This window comes from Salmo salar, chromosome 04 (assembly GCF_965601325.2).
Source record: "Salmo salar chromosome 04, fSalSal1, whole genome shotgun sequence".
Taxonomy (NCBI): domain Eukaryota; kingdom Metazoa; phylum Chordata; class Actinopteri; order Salmoniformes; family Salmonidae; genus Salmo; species Salmo salar.
Window position 1 is genome coordinate 50,657,162 of NC_138294.1, and position 6,971 is coordinate 50,664,132.

General features: G+C 40.4%; 1 pseudogene; it reads left to right on the top strand.

Annotated features, from left to right (window-relative positions):
- The first annotated feature begins 4,987 nt into the window (after nt 1–4,987).
- LOC123742468 (olfactory receptor 5AN1-like) lies at nt 4,988–6,157 on the top strand (annotated as a pseudogene).
- Nucleotides 6,158–6,971: the final 814 nt, after the last annotated feature.

Consider the following 6,971-nt stretch of genomic DNA (forward strand, 5'->3'; position numbering starts at 1 on the left):
CAGCTGTAATAAATAAAAAGCATTTAAGATGACAAAGAAAATATGAAAAGTACAGAATGTGCTGGGAAAAACTGGTCAACAGCAGAGTTCAGGTTATTATGGGTTCCCTCTGGTTTAGCCTAATCAATGGCCTTCCATGACCAATTAGATGTCAGGATTAATGCCTTTGATTACTGGAGGAACACCTCTGTCACAGACAGTGCTGTTCCAGGAAATCAAGTTCCACAAAATTAGAGTGAAAATGATATGTTTTAATGAGACAAAGAGTATCATAACATAAATGAAGACTACTTAACATACTGTACATTAGATCTCTGGGTCATGTGAAAATGTATAATGTGTAGTGGTGGTATAGGTAGGGTTGTAAAGGGAACCAGTAAATTGCCAGAATTTTGGTAACTTTCAAGGATTTTATGTAATTTATCACAAGACATCAAATCAAATTGTATTAGTCACATGCTCCACATTCAACAGGGTTAGACCTTACAGTGAAATGCTTACTTACAAGCCATTAACAACAATGCAGTTCATGAAAGAGTTAAGAAAATATTTACAAAATAAACAAAAGTAAATATAGTAAAATAAAAACAACAATAACGAGGCTATATACACGGGGTACCGGTACCGAGTCAATGTGCTGGGGTACAGGTTAGTCAAGTTATTTTGTACATATAGGTAGGGTGGCCCCACAAAAAGCCCAGTATTCCAGCTTCACAAGGACCAATAATCCCATCACTGTTCATAATGCTGTTTCTGCCTGTCTGAGTGAGAGAAACAGGGCTCACACACACACACACACGCACACCACACACACACACCGCACACACCACACACACAGGGTTTAGAAATGAAAAAGTTCAAATCCATTTATCATTTTGATATTGGTTAAGCTGTCCCAAAATAATCACCACAGGATTAGCATCATGTTACTGTGGAGGTGATGCGACATTACAGATGCAGCCGAGTCATTTAATCGGAGTTACATTTTAGTCATTAGAAAACACTCTTATCCAGAGCGACTTACAGTTAGTGCATCCATCTTAAGATAGCTTGGTGAGACAACCACATATCAGTCATAGTAAGTACATTTTTCCTCAACAAAGAAGTTATCTGCAGTCAGTCTTACAGTTTTTTACAATCTCTTGCACACTAAAAGTGATACTTGAGGCACACTCAGTGAAACAATTAACTCATGTACCGAATCTTCAGACCAAGTCTGCAAAACTGCAAGCATATTATCTGCTTTACACACTTTTTGCAAAAACACAGGTCCCTACATTAGACACATCATTCCAAACTAACAGGTCTTGTGTTTGGTTTGGAAAACACTGGCATTCCAAATGCCACACTCATTTACCGATTACCTACAACCAATGCTGACGTGTGAAAACATTTATACTGTAGCTACTTTCTTCACTTAGAAATCAGAGCTTGAGCACTATAAATAGGCTTCAGGTTGGCTTTCTTGGTTTGGACAACAATGGAGGCCAATTTTGGAGAGAGGGTTAGAGGAAGAGGAGTGCGAGTAAGAGGGGGACGAGGAGGAGGACATGTTGTGTGTGTATTTTGGGGTTTTGTGTGTAGAGTCTAGAGAAAAGGAGCCACAGTTTCAGAAATCATGTGTAAGTAATTGCCAAAAACTGTAATAGGAAAATACCATTCACCTGTGAATTATTATTATACCTTTATTTCAACAAGGAACACAGACTGAGACCAAAGTCTCTTTTACAGCTGGGCCCTGCGTATACATGTTTACACATATAGTTTAGGTACAATGATTAAAAAAACTAAGCAAGACAAACAAAACGATCACAGATAACACACAAAAATAAATAATAATAAAACATTTAAAAAATATAAAAAATACAGCAACAGATTTCATTTACACATAGGTTATTCTACTAACAGCACAGGAACTTGCATTACCCGAAACAGTTAGAAGCAATACAAAAATAAAAATGCTCCAATAAATATTTAAAATGAGCAAGGGGGACAAGAGTCTGAAGTTTAAGTTTAGTCTACAGGCTATTCCATAGGCAAGGAGCGTAACAGGAAAAGGCAGCCATACCCAACTCTGTGGAAATCGCATGGGCCTCAAGTGTAATCCATGCTTGAGACCTGGTTTTAGGAATTCTAATTCTAATATTGATGAGTAATGATAAATAAGAAGGTAGCTTATTCAGAAGTGCTTTATAGACAAACACGAGAGCATGTTGTTCTCGTCTCACGGACAGCGAAGTCCAACCCACATTTTGATATAAAACACAGTGGTGAGTTCTGTAGCTAGCACCTGTAATAAACCTAAGTGCGCAATGATAAGTAGCATCCAACGATTTAAGTGTTGATGCCGTAGCATGCATGTAAATAATATCCCCATAATCTATAACAGACATAAAAGTAGCTTGCACAATTTGTCTTCAATTTGTAGAGCACAAGCATGTCCTGTTTCTATAGAGGAAGCCTAGCTTGATTTTTAGTCATTTACAAAGTTCATCAATATGCCTTTTAAAAGAAAGTTTATCATCCTACCATATCCCTAAGTATTTCTATGCAGAGACCTGATTAATTCGAGAACCATCTAAGCTCGTAAGTGCAAGTGTATTTTCAACCAACTTTTTGTACCTATTAAAAATCATTAAATGTTTTCTTTCCATTTAAAACAAGTTTCAGCTGTATAAAAGACCCTTGTAATATCTTAAAATCTGTCTCCAATAGTGATAATGCTTGGTCAGCCATTGAAGCAATAGAGTACATGACAGTGTCATCAGCATATAAATGAATTTGACACTTTATTATCTCATCACCGATATTGTTTATGTAGAGAGTGAACAGTAATGGACCAAGTATAGAACCTTGTGGGACCCCTTTAACCAACTCCAATGGCTCTGACTGGATGCCGTCGACTCTAACAGCCTGACTTCTATCCTTTAGATAGTCATGAAACCAACGACAGGCATCCAGTCCCAGTCCTATTGATGACAGCTTACCCAAAAGTATCGCATGGTCTACAGTGTCAAAAGCTTAAAGGCCGAATGCAGGCATTTTTATTTCAATATCAAATAATTTCTGTCTAACAAATAAGTACCTTACTGTAATATTTTTCCATAAAAATTGTCAAAAATAAACAAAAATAACTTTTCAGCAAAAAACTATTTCTCAATAAATAATTTTTCTAGGACTGTCTGGGAGTGGTCTGAGTGGGGAGGGGGATGAATATGTAATCTGAACGGTAATCTGTTATTGGCAAAAAGGTTTGGAACTGTTTGTTATTGGTCTATACATATACAGTGGGGGAAAAAAGTATTTGATCCCCTGCTGATTTTGTACGTTTGCCCACTGACAAAGAAATGTGTAACGGTTGTCGTCGGGAATGGAGGACCAAAACGCAGCAGGAATGTGGTGGATGCTCATCTTGTATTTATTTTCAACCAAGAGAACACCAAAATAACAAACAAAGAACTCACGAACAACAAAAGTCTTGTCAGGCTCACACACACAAAACAAGAAACAATCTCCCACCATACAAAACAAACATCCCTCTGCCACATCCTGACCAAAATACTAAACAACTACTCCCTCTGCTGGTCAGAGGGAGTAGTGAGATCTTGCATGGAGCCCCAGGCCGAGGGATATTGACAGTTCTTTTGTGTTTCTTCCATTTGCGAATAATCGCACCAAATGTTGTCACCTTCTCACCAAGCTGCTTGGCGATGGTCTTGTAGCCCATTCCAGCCTTGTGTAGGTCTACAATCTCGTACCTGACATCCTTGGAGAGCTATTTGGTCTTGGCCATGGTGGAGAGTTTGGAATCTGATTGATTGATTGCTTCTGTGGACAGGTGTCTTTTATACAGGTAACAAGCTGAGTGTGCTCCTAATCTCAGCTCGTTACCTGTATAAAAGACACCTGGGAGCCAGAAATCTTTCTGATTGAGAGGGGGTCAAATACTTATTTCCCTCATTAAAATGCAAATCAATTTATAACATTTTTGACATGCGTTTTTCTGGATTGTTTTGTTGTTATTCTGTCTCTCACTGTTCATTTAAACCTACCATTAAAATTATAGACTGATCATTTCTTTGTAAGTGGGCAAACGTACAAAATCAGCAGGGGATCAAATACTTTTTCCCCCCACTGTATATTTACAAAATAATATATTTGGGGGATTATAAATTAGGCAGACAATTACACTGATGGAAGTTACAATCTATCTGCAATATTAAAGCTGACCTTTAATAATGTTACTTTCAGGACAACTGGGAACTCGGAAAAAAACAAGGTAAAATCATGATGTCAGTGATCTCCAGGTGGCAAAGTCAGAGGGCTAGAAAGATGCCAGTTTCCAACTTGGAATTCCAAGTTGGATAACTCTTCAAAACAATGATTCCCAGTCTGAGCTAATTTTCCCCGAGTTCCCAGTTGTCTTGAATACACTGAAGACGGAAGTTGGAGTTCCAAGTTCCCAGTTGTATGGATCGAGGCATTATACTGCCTCGATCCATACAAAACTCCACCCATGCAAAACCTCCCGATTAAAAGGTCCTGTGTAGGTTGTATTTTCAACTAGCAACTATCAGGAAATAACACTGATCAAATTTCTTCACACTTTTACAGTCTGCGTTTTATCAGCTGTTGTACAATATGAAACAAAACACAGGAAAACAGAACTTTGACTGCATTGGGCCTGTAACTAAACATAATTGAGAACCACTTGCTATGAATTATTATACATGTTTGTGTTATATCACATTGAATATATCATAGATTTCCCCACTGACACCACCAAGGTTGAGAATCTGAAATAATAAGAGTTATATTTTTTGCTTCTATAGGCAACACTTTTCATAGAAATTTTAGTACACCATGTTAATGTAGATACTTTCGCAACAAGAATATAACTGTACTAAGCCATGTTTGTTAAGAATGAGCTTCTTCTATCTGTAGGCTACAAGGTCTCAATGTATCTCTCTGTCTGCACCAGGTTTGTCTAAGATCCTATCAGGCCCACTGGCCCAGAGGTATGAACAGCACCCAGTACAGCCCTGTTGCCTTCTTCATCATCCAGGGCCTGGTTAGTCTGGGGGAGAAGAAGATGGTCCTGTTTATCATCTTCCTGCTGGCCTACACCATCATCCTCGGAGGAAACATCATGATCATCTACCTGGTACTGTACATTGTACACGCACAGCCAGAACCAGATCACAATAACATTAGATAGAGATTATGTTATAAGAGAGACCATGAGTTGTAGTTAGTGTAAGTAATCAAAAGCTTTCGTTCAGGTCCTCTCACTTAGAATTTGCTCTAAGGGCCCGTAGACTACACTATACTCCTCAGGAGTCAGGAGTCTTGAACTCTTGAGATTTATGGCTTGGGCCCAGAGTTTCCCCTGGTCAAGACATGTTGTCAGGAAAAACTCTCCGCTGGGCATATCTATGACATCACTGTCTAACCGCTTTCTTTATCTCGTCCTAAAGGTCCGGACCGACCCGAAGCTGGGCTCCCCCATGTACTTCTTCCTCCACAACCTGTCCATCGTGGACATGATTTACACAACGGTCACCATCCCCAACATGTTGTCAGGCTTCCTGACTGAGATCAAGACTGTGCCCGTCCCCGGCTGCTCCTCCAGATGTACTGTTTCATCCACATGTCTGTTACCGGCCGCGCCCTGCTGACCGCTATGGCCTACGACCGCTATGTGGCAATCTGTAATCTTCTCTGCTATGCCGCTGTGATGACCCGCCCCGTCTGCCTGCTACTCATCATTGGGGCGTGGACCTTCGGCGCCATCTGCACCTTCCCAAACACTAGCAGGGCATTGCAGCGTTCATGCTGTGGACCCAACGTGGTGCGCCACTGCTGGTGCGACCCGTCCTCAGTGTTGCTGCTGGTGTGTGGGGACACTCAGGTGGACAGCATCGTGTCACTGTCTTCTGCCCTCGTAGCACTGCTCACCACGGGTGTGCTCATCCTCACTTCCTACATCCTCATCGGTGTGAAGATAGCTAAAATGGGCGCTGCACAGCGACTGAAGGCGTTTAGCACCTGTGCCGCCCACCTGACGGTTGTGTCCATTTCTTACAGCTCTCTCTCTCAGAGATTACAAAATAATGCCAATTCACTGTTTCCAATTATTGTTTGTAAGGCAGAATAGCTCAATGTTTCATTATCATGCACTTATAAACGAAACCGAACAATATTTGTGTTTGCCATTTGGTTCATGGTGTAGGTTGCACAACTGTATAAATCTGATTTAATAGTTTTAAGTTTATTGATAAGAACCACAAAATGAAATAACTATACAGTCCTGTTCAATCGCATTGTACAAACTACCAGATGCAGTACTAAATGGTATGTGATTATACTTGTTTTTAATCAATACCAAAGAAACAACAGTAATTGTTAGGTGATTATTGTGTAAGTACCGTAATTTCCGGACTATAAGCCGCAACTTTTTTCCCAGGCTTTGAACGTCGCGGCTTAAACAATGACGCGGCTAATATATGGATTTTTCCCGCATTCACATCAACAAAAAAAAAACACATTCTGTGACGTGCTCAGTTTTTTGGCGGCATGAAGCTTTCATTAGACCAATGAAATTGCCGAACGGGTTAAGGTCAAACAACTATTTTTGTTTACTGTTTAGATTAAATCGAGCGCTCTCAAACTTCATCATTCTGATTACGGTAGTCATTTTGTCACCCTGATTCCTTGGGGCACAACAAAGTATTTGCAGCCACTCGACATCAGTGTAAATCGTGCATTTAAGGTGGCGCTCCGTGTTCAGCGGGAGGCTTGGATGACAAGCGGGGAGAAATCCTTCACTAAAACGGGCCGCATGCGAAGAGCAACTTATGGTCAAGTCTGTCAGTGGGTCCAGACAGCGTGGAGCATTGTCAAAAAATCCACTATCATCAACGGGTTTCAAAAGGCTGGACTGCTGCGTGTTGAAGAGGGCACAGCGGGGG